This window comes from Cnephaeus nilssonii (assembly GCF_951640355.1).
Source record: "Cnephaeus nilssonii genome assembly, chromosome: 20".
In the NCBI taxonomy this organism is placed as follows: Eukaryota; Metazoa; Chordata; class Mammalia; order Chiroptera; family Vespertilionidae; genus Cnephaeus; species Cnephaeus nilssonii.
In genome coordinates this window covers 51,891,842-51,905,682 of record NC_137091.1, presented here as the reverse complement: position 1 = coordinate 51,905,682, position 13,841 = coordinate 51,891,842, and positions in this window count along the sequence as shown.

The window sequence follows — 13,841 nt, the reverse complement described above, 5'->3', positions numbered from 1 at the left end:
TGGATTCAAACTCATCTTGAGAAACATCCCCAGAAACTACTGGTTCAAAAACGCTCCCTTTTTGCCAATAAAAGCCATCAGTAGCATACAGTTACAATCACAGGATGGTTTTTTGGAGGTGGCTGGAGGGATTCATCTTCTACTTCAGCAAGTTGGCACAACCGTTTTGAATTGAGGTGTGTGATTTGTATCAAGCACCTTATTTTTTCTCACCCACAGAGGACTCTTACTGTCACCAGTGACTGAGGAATAGTGATTGAGGGGTGAAGCCACCACATCCTCTTGGTCCCACTATGGTTTTTTTTTATTTTTTACTAGAGGCCCGATGCACAAAAATTCGTGCAAGAGTAGGCCTTCCTTCCCCCGTCCGCCAGCACCAGCTTCCTTCTGGCACCTGGGACCTGGGCTGCTTCCCTCTAGCCACTGGCAGGCACCCAGGATCCAGGCTTCACTCCAGCCCCGGCTTTGTCCAGAAGGACTTCCGGAAGGACATCGGGTCTAAGTAGCATACTACCCTTTTATTATTATAGATTGATTTCAGAGAGGAAGGGAGAGGGAGAGATAGAAACATCAGTGATGAGAGAGAGTCACTGATCAGCTGCCTCCTGCACGCCCTCTACTGGGGATCAAGCCCACAACTCGGGCATGTGCCCTTGACTGGAATTGAACCTGGGACCCTTCAGTCCGCAGGCCAACGCTCTATCCATGAGCAAAACCAGGTAGGGCGTACTGTGTGTTTTTACATCATACCCTTGGACCTCCAGAGTGTCTCCTGGCCGTCTCTGCAGCCGCATGGCTGAGGAGCTGGCCCTTCCTGCCGACTACAGAGGATCTCTACTCTGTGGGATGACCTCCTCCCTAGAGGAGTGTCTCTGGGTCCAGTGAGCAAGGTTCGGAGGCTGGTTGGGAGCAAGAAGGGGTTGTTGTGTACGACATGTTTTGGCCACAAGTGACAGAATCCGCCACCATTCGTTATCTGACATTGTGTGACGTCCAGAGGCTTCCAGGGGTGGTTCTGGGGCTTGACTGTTGCCCTTCGCCAGGCGCCCTCCGTCTTTTGGCTCCGTCCTCACCATCGCCTTGGTTGTTCCTAAGGCTTGTGTCCTCATGATCTCCTGGTGGTTGTCACCGTTCCAACCATTGCATAGAGCCATGCAATATTTGGCTTAAGTTATGGGCATCAGGGAGTGTATTTGTTTCCTTCTTTGCCATTATACCAAACTAGAGGCCCAGTACACAATTTCGTGCACCAGTGAGGTCCCTCGGCCTGGCCTGTGGGGATGGGGTTGAAACTGGCTCTCTGACACCCCCCAAGGGGTCCTGGATTGCGAGAGGGCACAGGCCACACCGAGGGACCCCACCAGTGCACGATCGGGACTGGGGAGAGACATGGGAGATGGCCAGCCAGGGAGGGTCCATGGGAGGGCTCCAGGGTGTGTCCAGCCCGTCTTGCTCAGTTCCAATCAGCCGACTTCAGCAGCATGTTCACCTACTGGTTGAAGCCTCTGCCCCCTGGTCATCAGTACACATCATAGTGAGCAGCCTTAGCATATCATTAGCATATTACACTTTGATTGGTTGAACAGCCGACCTGTTGACCAGACACTTAGCATATTAGGCTTTTATTATATAGGATTACCACAAACTGTGTGGCTTTAACACAACACAAATTTATTATCTCACAGCTCTTGAGGTTAGATATCCAAAATGGATCTTGCCAGCCCTAGCCGGTTTGGCTCAGTGGATAGAGCATCGGCCTGCGGACTGAAGGGTCCCGAGCTTTGTAGGGGTTTTAGGTGGGCTACGTCACACGGAGAAGCTAAGACTTGTTTCTAAAGGGAGTTTTGCAGCTGCTGTGGACTGAGGGTAGATATCTGGGGTCCCTAAGCTGTGAGGTCATCATCATCCTTGGAGTATGGATGCTTCACCAGGCTGTGGTGTGTCTTTTCAGTCCTGACTGGACACTGGCCATGCCCCTGGAAGAGTGAAAATGCACACCATTTTCTGTGATGCTTGTTTTAAAGTTAATAGCAGAACACCACCTGTGAGATGTTGGTGAGTTTCTGTAAAGCTCCGTGATTTGTTTGAAGGGACAGCATTTGGATTATGCAGGAAAAACATGGATGGTCTGTTTTCCAGCTTACTTCTGTGAATATCTCTCTATATAAAAGCCTAAGCGAACCAATGACCAAAGGACCAGTTGACCAGTCGCTATGATGTGCACTGACCACCAGAGGGCAGGCCCTCAATACACCCACAGCCAACCTCCCCGTGGCCTGCAGTCCCCCCCCCCTGGCCGGCCACAATCAGCCCCCATGGTCAGCCAGGCTGAGGGACCCCACCCGTGCACGAATTCATGCACGTGGCTTCTAGTCCTATCTAATAAAGATGGAATATGCAAATTGACCATCGCTCTGCAACAAAGATGGTGGCGCCCACAGCCAATAAGGAGGGAATATGCAAATGGATGCGACAAAGACGGGCCAGGATGCTTGTGTCATTGCCATGGCGATGATGCAGGAGTTCCTCCCACCCCGGCCACTCCGGGCCTCTGAACAGCGTGCGCACGCAGGAGCAGAGCGCCTGGGACGGGCGTGATGCCTGCTATGTGGGGGAGGTGGGGTGGAGGGAGCTACAGGAGGGTGGCAGGGCCGGAGAGAAGGCGGAAGGTGGCGGCCAGAGCAAAGGCCCAGGTCCCAGGTGCCGAAGGGAAGCTGGTGCTGGCAGCCAGGGGAAGAAAGGCCTATTCTTGCACGAATCTTCGTGCATCAGGCCTCTAGTTCTACTATAGGGATCCCTATGATACTAAAAGATAAATGATCTCTCCATGATACTTTAAATTCGGTGGTTCTCTGATCCATATATGATGTAAGAAGATAGATGCTGTCCTGGCGAGGTGGCTCAGTTGGTTAGAGTGTTGTCCAAATACACCAAGGTTGCAGGTTTAATCCCCAGTCAAGGCACATATGAAACAACCAATGGATGCATAAATAAGTGGAACAACATATTGATGCTTCTCTCTCTCAAAAAAAACAACAATAAAATGGTCTCTTTCCCCCTCCCCACATGGGAGTATGTACTTGTCCTTTAATAAATTTCCACCTTTGCTATAAAAAAAATAAGTAAAATATAGATGCTGTTGTCTATGATAATATTTACGTTTTGTTATCTAGGGCAGTCATTTCTATCAGACATTGTCGTTCAGGCCTAGACTCTGAGTCCCCTTGAATTGTGTTTCTGTGGTGAATCAAGGGCATATGTAGAGCATAACTGTTCTTACCTGCTCATCCGTGATTGCAGGGAGCCACAGTGCAAAGTCTTACTACAGCTTTGTCATATTATATCCAACTAGAGGTCCAGTGCACGAATTAGTACACAGGTGGGGTTCCTCGGCCTGGCTGGCGATTGAGGCCTATTGGGGGACTGGTCGGCTGTGGGGAGGGACCTCAGGAGGTTAAATGGCCAGCTCCCCAATCGGGGCCAATTTGGGGGGCTGGCCAGCAGAGTGGAGGGACCACAGGAGGTTAGCCAGCTAGGCAGGGGGCCGACCAGGTGAGGGAGGGACCGCGGGAGGTTTGTAGACTAGGGGAAGGGACTGCAGGAGGGTGGCAGTGGGAGCGCACAGACCACCATGGGGCAGCTCCTGCATTGAGCATCTGCCCCTTGGTGGTCAGTGCACGTCATACCGACTGGTCGACCGGTCATTCAGATCGTAATGGTTGGTAATTAGACTTTCTCTAATCTATATATGAGCTTCCTGGTGTCAAATAAGGTGAAAGTCATCCTTGAAAACCTGCCACATTGACCCTCTGCGTCCTGTTCTCTAGTATGAGTCCTTGTGTTGGAAAAAGTGAGGACACCCCCTGAAATTTTTCCACACCGACTCCACGTATAGGGCTCCTCCCAGTAGGAGTTCTCTGACATCGCATCACAAGTGCTGAGCTGTGTTCGATGCTTTTCCCACGATGACCACACCCATGTTTCTCTCCAGTGCACGTTCTGTGATGTGGAGTAAGGAAGGCGAAAAGGCTGAGACCTCTCCCTGAAGGCTCACGTTGTAGGGTTTCTCTCCTTGATAGATCCTTAGGTGTGAAGCAGCCTCTCCTGGGAAATAACTTCGTGAATTCACCGCAAATATAATTTCTCATAAATGTCAATTCTCTCCTACCGAGAAGGGGGTAATTTGTGCCTTTACGTTGGTAGGGATTTTCTCCAATGTGAGTTCTGAAGCATACAGAAAGGCAAACTTACTCCACATTGGTAAGATTTGTCTCCTGGCCCGGCTGGTGTGGTTCAGTGGGTTGAGTGTTGTCCCATGCACCAGTTCGATTCCCAGTCAGAGCCCATGCCAGGGTTGCGGCCTTGATCTCCAGTGGGGGCAGTGTGGGAGGCAGCCAACCCATGTTTTTTCTCTCTTGTGTTTCTTTCTCCCTATCCCTTTCTCTCTAAAATCAATAAAAAACATTTTTTAAGCGATTTGTCTCCTGAGTGATTTTGCTCATAGTTAAAAGGGTTGAGCTCTGTCCATACATCTCTACGTCCATTTCATTTATATGATCTCTCTCTACTGTGACTTCTCTGATGCCATTGTACCGTGGGAGGAGGATTGAGTTCTAGTTAACTTTCCCCAAAAATCATTATTCTTGCTGCCTCTGTCCTGAATCACTATTTCCTCAAGGGCCATATATTCCACCATCTCTCCTGGTTGTTCTTCTGCTGCTGCTGCTGTTCTAAGCGGGCCTGTCATTCCTGGCCTTGGCCAAAGGTGGAAGGATATAGTTCATCCATCGCTTGTGAATCTGTTTCCAGGACAGCATATGGTTCTAAGAGAAATGTACTGCTTTTTGGTTAACTCTGCTTTTGTTTACCGTTGCTGTTAATCCTCACCTGAGGATGTTTCTTCCATTGAACTTTAGAGAGTGGAAACGAGGGGGGGGAGAGAGAGAGAGAGAGAGAGAGAGAGAGAGAGAGAGAGAGAGAAAGAAAACATCAATGCAAGAGAGATACATGGATTGGTTGCTTCCCATATGTGCCCCCAACTTTGTCAGGGATCGAGCCTACAACCCAGGTAAGAGCCCTTGACTTGGAATTGAACCAACAGCCCTTTGACCTATGAACCTCCTGACAGTTTGATTTCCAGTCAGGGCACATGCCTGGGTTACTGGCTTGCTCTCCAGTGGGGCGGGGGGGGGGGGGGGGGGCAGGGGGCATGCAGGAGGCATCTCATCAATGATTCTCTCTTATCATTGATGTTTCTCTCTCTCCCTCTCTGAAACCAATAAAAAAATATTTTTTAAAAAATGTAAACCAGCCCTGACCAGTTTGGCTCAGTGGATAGAGCGTTGGCCTACGGACTGAAGGGTCCCAGGTTCGATTCCGGTCAGGGGCATGTACCTTGGTTGCGGGCACATCCCCAGTAGGGGGTGTGCAAGAGGCAGCTGATCAATGATTCTCTCTCATTGATGTTTCTAACTCTTATCCCTCTCCCTTCCTCTCTGTAAAAATCAATAAAATATATTTTTTTAAAAAAATGTAAACCAGTCCTAACCAGTTTGGCTTAATGGATAGAGCGTTGGCCTGAGAACTCAAGGGTCCCAGGTTCAATTCTGGTCAAGGGCATGTACTTGGTTGCTGGCACATACCCAAGAGGGAATGTGCAGGAGGTAGCTGACAGATGTTTTTAACTCTCTGTCCCTCTCCCTTCCTCTCTGTAAAAAAAAAAATCAATAAAATATATTTTTAAAAATGTAAACCAGTTCATGTCATTTTCCTGCTTAAATTCAAGCGACGATTTCACATTGCTCTTAAGTATTTATAATTTTCTGGTAGAATATCCAGCTCTAGCCCTAACTGGTTTGGCTCAGTGGATAGAGCCTCAGCCTGCGGACTCAAGGGTCCCAGGTTTGATTCCGGTAAAGGGCATGTACCTTGGTTGTGGGCACATCCCCAGTAGGGGGTGTGCAAGAGGCAGCTGATCGATATTTCTCTCTCATCGATGTTTCTAACTGTCTCTCTCCCTTCCTCTCTGTAAAAAAATCAATAAAATATATTAAAATTGACAAGGTATTAATTTTTAAAAAAATAAGGTCTGTAAAAAAAAAACAAAAACAGAAAAACACACACACAATTTTGCTGCCCTAGCCAGTGTGACTCAGTTGGTTGAATGCTATCCTTCGCACCGAAAGTTCACATGTTCAATTCCCATCCAGGGCACATGCCCAGGTTGCAGACTCAATCCTTGGCCCGGGTGCTTGCAGAAACAGCTGTTTGATGTTTTTCTCTCACATCAATGTTTCTCTCTCTCTCCCACCCTCTCCCTTCCTCTCTCTAAATTCAATAAAAATATATTTTTTTAAAAAACTGCAATTGACATACAATATTATATTAGTTTCAGGTGTACAAGATCACTATAGACAAGATATTTATATACCTTACAAAGTGATAAGTCTAGTACCCATTTGACATCATCCATAGCTATTACAATATTATTTTTAAAAAATATGTTTTATTGATGTTTTTACAGAGAAATAGGGAGAGGGAGAGAGAGTTAGAAACATCGATGAGAGAGAAACATCAATCAGCCGCCTCCCGCACACCACTGGGGACGTGCCCACAACCAAGGCACATGCCCTTGACTGGAATCAAACCTGGAACTCTTGAGTCTGCAGGCTGACACTCTATCCACTGAGCCAAACCGGTCAGGGCTATTACAATATTATTGACTACATTCCCTGTATGTATTTATTATTTATCAGGCAGCTGATCAATGTTTCTCTCCCATCCATGTTTCTAACTATTCCTCTTCCTTCCTCTCTATAAAAAATCAAAATAAAATAAAATAAAGAAGCTCTGGCGGGGTTTGCTTAGTGGATAGAGCATCAGCCTGTGGACTGAAGGGTCCCAGGTTCGATTCCAGTTAAGGGCATGTGCCTGGTTTGCGGGCTTGATCCCCAGTGTGGGGTGTGCGGGAGGCAGCCAGTCGGTGGTTCTCTCTCATCATTGATGTCTCTCTCTCTCTCTCTCTCTCTCTCTCTCTCTCTCTCTCTCTCTCTCTCTCCTCTCTCCCTTCCTCTTTGAAATCAATAATAAAAAAAAAAAGATCAGAAGCCATACACACTAAGGAGCCAGACCCTGATGGAGCTGGGGCGGGGGCGGGGCGGGGGGAGGATGGAGAGGACTCAGATCTTGGTGCTGTCCAGATTCCCCTTCAAAGAGGTACCGATTTGCTGTCAGCTGTGGGTGCCTTCTGGCGCCAGATCACACTCATTTCCCAGCAGTCTCTCACCACGAAGCCAGCAAGGCCACGAAAAGCTCAAAGAATGTTTGTCCCTGCTGGTGAATGTGGGTGGCACTGGCCTTGCCCACAGGCAGGTGGGAGACGTGTGGCTATGTCTGTTTCAGAGCGTGTAACTAAACTATTTAAAATGTTCATACTAGGCCCTGGCCAGGCAGCTCATATGGTTAGAGCATTGTCCTGATACTCCCAAGGCTGTGGTTTGATCCCCAGTCAGGCCACATACCAGAATCAACCAAGGAATGCATAAATAAATGATACAACAAAATAAAATAAATACAATGTTCATACTATTCAGTGTAGGCCTGCGGACTGAAGGGCACACGCCAGGGTTGTGGGCTCCATCCCCAGTAGGGGGTGTGCAGAAGGCAGCCGATTGATGATTCTCTCTCATCATTGATGTTTTATCTTTCCCTCCCTCTCCCTTCCTTTCTGAAATCAATAAAAAAAAATATTTTTTAAAAAACGTTCAGTTTGGCTCAGTGGCGTCGGCCTGCGGACTGGAGGGTCTCAGGTTCGATTCCAGTCAAGGGCATGTACCTTGGTTGCGGGCACATCCCCAGTGGGGAGTGTGCAGGAGGCAGCTGATCGATGTTTCTCTCTCATCGATGTTTCTGGCTTTCTGTCCCTCTCCCTTCCTCTCTGTAAAAAATAAATTAAAATAGCACTAGCTGGTTTGGCTCAATGGATAGAGCATCGGCCTGTGAACTGAAGGGCCCCAGGTTCGATTCCTGCCAAGGGCACATGCCTGAGTTGTGGGCTTGATCCCCAGTAGAGGGCGTGCAGGAGGCAGCCAATCAATGTTTCTCTCTCATCATTGATGTTTCTATCTTTCTCTCCTCCGTTCCTCTCTAAAATCAATAACATATATTTTAAAAAATCAATAAAAAATATTTTTTTAAATGTTCATACAATTCTCTCTAGCACTTAGGAATTTCACTTCTAGTAGGTCTTCCTAAAAGTCCCTTAGGAATGGTAGCGAGTATGCATTGAAGGTTAGTGTGCCCAGAGCAATTCCAATATTAGGGCGTGCCTGAATAGAGGCATGCAATGGTGTGTTCATCTAGATGCACAGAAACAAACCCAGTCTTAGAAGAAAACTTTACTGTATTAGCAAATCCAGTCCTCTCACAGCCCTCTAATTATCCTGATGTACAAATAATGAAGGTGTGTTTTAGAGAGCTGAAGTCTTTTGTTCTAAGTTTTGGAATTAGAAAGCATTGGTGCAAATCTGAGGCCGAAGCTTGTGTCTGAAACCATAGCCACTATGCCCTAGCTGGCTTTGCTCAGTGGATAGAGCGTCGGCCTGCGGACTGAAGGGTCGTGGATTCGATTCTGGTGAAGGGCATATGCCTGGGTTGCGGGCTAGATCCCCAGTGCGGCATGCAGGAGGCAGTCCATCACTGGTTCTCTCTCATCATTGATGTTTCTATCTCTCTCTCCCTCTCCCTTCCTCTCTGAAATCAATAAAAATATATTTAAAATATAAAAATTAAACTATAGCCACTCAACCCCAAAATATACCCAATAATGGATATGTGGACAGTGACAAAGCACATATTGTCAAATGTTACGTGACTTATCTAGGGGCTGGGTACACAATTCTGATGAGGTTTCTGAACATTTGAAAATGTTCTTTTTTTAAAAAAAAATATCTTTATTGCCGAAACCGGTTTGGCTCAGTGGATAGAGCGTCGGCTTGCGGACTGGAGGGTCCCAGGTTCGATTCCGGTCAAGGGCATGTACATTGGTTGCGGGCACATCCCCTGTAGGGGGTGTGCAGGAGGCAGCTGGTCGATGTTTCTAGCTCTCTATCCCTCTCTCTTCCTCTGTGTAAAAAATCAATAAAATATTTAAAAAAATATATCTTTATTGATTTCGGAGAGGAAGGGAGAGGGAGAGAGAGATAGAAACATCAATGATGAGAGAGAATCATTGATCGGCCGCCTCCTGCACACCCCCCTATTGGGGAATGAGCCTGCAACCCAGGCATGTGCCCTTGGCCTGATTCGAACCTGGGACCGACCCTTCAGTCTGCAAGCTGATGCTCTATCCACTGAGCCAAGCCGGCTAGGACGAAAATGTTCTTTTAAAAAAATATATATTTTATTGATTTTTTTTACAGAGAGGAAGGGAGAGGGATAGTTAGAAACATCGATGAGAGAGAAATATCAATCAGCTGCCACCTGCACACCCCCTACTGGGGATGTGCCCGCAACCAAGGTACGTGCCCTTGACCGGAATCGAACCTGGGACCTTTCAGTCCGCAGGCCAACGCTCTATCCACTGAGCCAAACCGGTTAGGGCTGAAAATGTTCTTAATAGAATGCTCAGGAAAAGTAAATCCAGGCCCTAACTGGTTTGGCTCAGTGGATAGAGCATCAGCCTCTGGACTGAAGGGTCCCAGGTTCGATTCCGGTCAAGGGCACGTACCTTGGTTGCGGGCACATCCCCAGTAGGGAGTGTGCTGGAGGCAGCTGATGGATGTTTCTAACTCTCTATCCCTCTCCCTTCCTTTCTGTAAAAAAATCAATAAAATATATAAAAAAATAAATAAAAAGTCATTTGTGATAAAATATTTATATTTTAAAAAAAGTAAATCCGCCGAAACCAGTTTGGCTAAGTGGATAGAGCGTCGGTCTGCGGACTGAAAGGTCCCAGGTTCGATTCAGGTCAAGGGCATGTACATTGGTTGCGGGCACATCTCGGGTAGTGGGTGTGCAAGAGGCAGCTGGTCGATGTTTCTCTCTCATCGATGTTTCTAGCTCTCTATCCCTCTCCCTTCCTGTCTGTAAAAAAATCAATTAAAAATAAAGTCAATCCAATAAATGCAATATTTTTTAAGGTTCACACATCTTTGGCTGAGGAAATTATCTCATTCGTTTTTAGACAATCAATCCATTGATTCTTTCTTTTATTAAAATAATACTCTAAACTTAGGGTGATCACTTAATAAGTTGTATAAATGTGTAATCACTATATTGTTCACCTGAAACGAATATTGTATGCCAACTGTCACTGAAAAAATTTAAAAAGTAATAAAATATTCTGGTAAAAATACCTAGGGTGGCACTAAGTATATGTCAGCCATGAGATAAATAGTCCTCTACTGCCCCCTATAGGCCATGTCTGGTCCTTCGTGTATAGCTTCAAAGTTTGAATCTGGAGTTATGGCTGCAGCCAACCCTTCACAGGAACCTGGTACATTTGCTGGAAGTTGGCATTAACTTTTCCATGAGAGATTAGAAACCCATCTTGAGACAATTAGAAATTTTCCTCATTTAGATGCAAATATAAAGTCAATGAGCAAGGCTTTAGTCAAGATGGATATATATTTTTTTAATATATTTTATTGATTTTTCACAGAGAGAAAGGGAGAGGGATAGAGATCTAGAAACATCGATGAGAGAGATACATCGACCAGCTGCCTCCTGCACACCCCCCACCAGGGATGTGCCCGCAACCAATGTACATGCCCTTGACCGGAATCGAACCTGGGACCCTTCAGTCCGCAGACCAACGCTCTATCCACTGAGCCAAACCGGTTTCGGCAAGATGGATATTTTGGTGAATGAGACAGAAGAATATGAAGCAGAGAATACATTCCAGCAGCAAGAGCAACAAAAGGAAGTTTCCTCTGAATCCCCAAAATATTCGCTGGAGAAAATTATCTTCACAAACAGGATGTTATATCGCCTCCTTTACTTTTCACTTCTAAAGTTCATGTCCAAAAGATGAATAAAATGGAGTTCATGTCCAAACTATTAATGGCTGAATCATTCAACGGCTTGTTTTTGCTGATGGGTAGCCACGTGAAGTCCATGTCTCCTCAATGGTAACAGGGGTGTTTATAGGTGTTGTTGCTAGCTGTACTGAAAGAGCCCTAATTGGGGTTCCAAGTCCATGAAGACAAGATTCCAAGTCCATGAAGACCAAACTAAATTTTCCTTTGTTTTGCATATATTTTATTGATTTTTTACAGAGAGGAAGGGAGAGGGATAGAGAGTTAGAAACATCGATGAGAGAGAAACATCGATCAGCTGCCTCTTGCACACCCCCTACTGGGGATGTGCCCGCAACCAAGGTACATGCCCTTGACCGGAATCGAACCTGGGACCCTTGAGTCCGCAGGCCGATGCTCTATCCACTGAGCCAAACCGATTTCGGCTTGCATATATTTTAATTCCACTTTTCTTTTTTTAAAAAATATACTTTTGCCCTGACCAGTTTGGCTCAGTGGGTAGAGCCTGGGTGTGGGAACTCCTTTCACGTCCCGCGTAATTCAGGGTTCCCGTTCAGGGTTTGGGTTCTGGAGAAGGCTGCATACAAATGAAAAGAGACTTTAGAAAAGCATTAATTTGGGAAATGGGGACCAGGCGTAGTCCAACTCTAGTGGGAGGACTACTCCTCGATCTGGCTTTTCCATCCCTTTTATTAATATTAAAATGATAGGATATACCCATATGCCCCAGGCAGGAAACTCCAATAAAAGCCAATCAGTGAATTTAGGACTAACAGGTGGGGGCTGCTTCAACTACCAATATCTAGTAATTAGCTCTGACCCTTTAGAGTAATTAAGGTTGACCAGCCCTCCGGATTCCCTGTCCACAGCTCTCTATTATTAAAACAATGATCGGCTCCTTGCACCTGGGCCTGCGGACTGAAGGGTCTCAGGTTCAATTCCGGTCAAGGGCATGTACCTTGGTTGTGGGCACATCCCCAGTAGGGGGTGTGCAGGAGGCAGCTGATCGATGTTTCTCTCTCATGGATGTTTCTAGCTCTCTATCCCTCTCCCTTCCTCTCTGTAAAAAAAAAAAAAAATCAATAAAATATGTTTTTAAAAAATAAATAAAATAAAAATATATACTTTTATTGATTTCAGAGAGGAAAAGAGAGGGTTAGAGAGATAGAAACATCAATCATGAGAATCAATGATAGGCTGCCTCCTGCACATCCACTACTGGGGATCAAGCCCGAAACCTAGGCATGTGCCCTTAGCCAGAATTGAACCTGGGACCCTTCAGTCTGCAGGCCAAAGCTCTATCCACTGAGCCAAACTGGCGAGGACTCATTCCACTTTTCAATGAAACTCATGAAGATAAAAATAACCCTGGCTGGTTTTGCTCAGTGGATAGAGTGTCAGCTTTCAGATTGAAGGGTCCCAGGTTCAATTCCGGCCAAGGGCACTTGCCTGGGGTGTGGGCTCGATCTCCAGTGGGGGGCGTGCAGGAGGCAGCCAATCAATGATTCTCTCTAATCATTGATGTTTCTATCTCTCTCTCCCTCTCCCTTCTTCTCTGACATCAATAAAGAAATATATTTTTAAGTATTTTTAAAAATAGCCCAACCAGTTGTAGCTCAGTGGTTAAGCATCCCCCTATGAACCAGGAGGTCACGGTTTGATTCCCTGGTTGCAGTTGTGGGCTGGATCCCTAGTTGTGGCGGGCTGGCACGGCCATGGCAGACTCAGCCCCAGGGCGCCTGATGTGCCGCGCCAGCTCAGCCAGGTTCAGTGACCCTGAGTGGGGGCGGCTGAAAGGCTTAGAAAAGACAGAGGAGAGAATGAAAGCTGGGTCTCGGTGGGACGCTGCTCCCTGAGAGACAGCACCACGGACTACAAGCCATGTCTTTATTTTATAGCCGATGCCACGAGGCAAAGTAAGGGCGTGGTCAAGATGTTTACAACATTCTCCTGAGTTTTGATCCTACTCCATTACACTGATCAAGCTTTGTTTACTTGCAGCCTATATTGCTCAGGCACGTGGGGCCACGTGTCTGGACCATAGGGTCAAGCTCACAACTACAGCTGTTGGCTATCATGGTGCTGGGAGGGCTCTACTCTCCAAGCTGGGACTTGCACGTGGCCACGAGAGGACGGTGCCCTCCCCTCAGTCCAAGGCTTGAACCTGTCCAAACACTGTAGCCGAGCCTCACACCGATCAATGATTCTCATCGCTGATGTTTCCTTCTCTCTCTTCCTCTCCCTTTCTCTCTGAAATCAATAAAAATATATTTAAAAAATAAAAAACCAAAGCATGATGGGTCTCAGGCTCTTATCCACCTGCTGCTTGAGTTTGAGCCCCTCTGACGACTTTGCCTTTCACCTGTGTGGGTCATATAAAAACCTGATGGCCCTGAGCCCTAGCCGGTTGGGCTCAGTGGTTGGAGCATTGGCCCTTGATTTGAAGGGTCCCAGGTTCGATTCCCCTCAAGGACACATCCCCTGGTGGGGCGCTTGAGGAGGAAACCAATGAATGTGTTTCTCTCACATCCATTGTTTATCTATCTCTGTCTCTCGCTCTCCTAAAAATCAATGGGAAAAATATAACATTAGGTGAAGGCCAAAAAAAGGAAAAAGGAAAGGAAAAAGGAAAGGAAGGAAGGAAGGAAGGAAGGAAGGAAGGAAGGAAGGAAGGAAGGAAGGAAGGAAGGAAGGAAGGAAGGAAGGAAGGAAGGAAGGAAGGAAGGAAGGAAGGAAGGAAGGAAGGAAGGAAGGAAGGAAGGAAAGACTATTTAAAAAACAAAAACAAAAAAAGCCTGGTGTCTC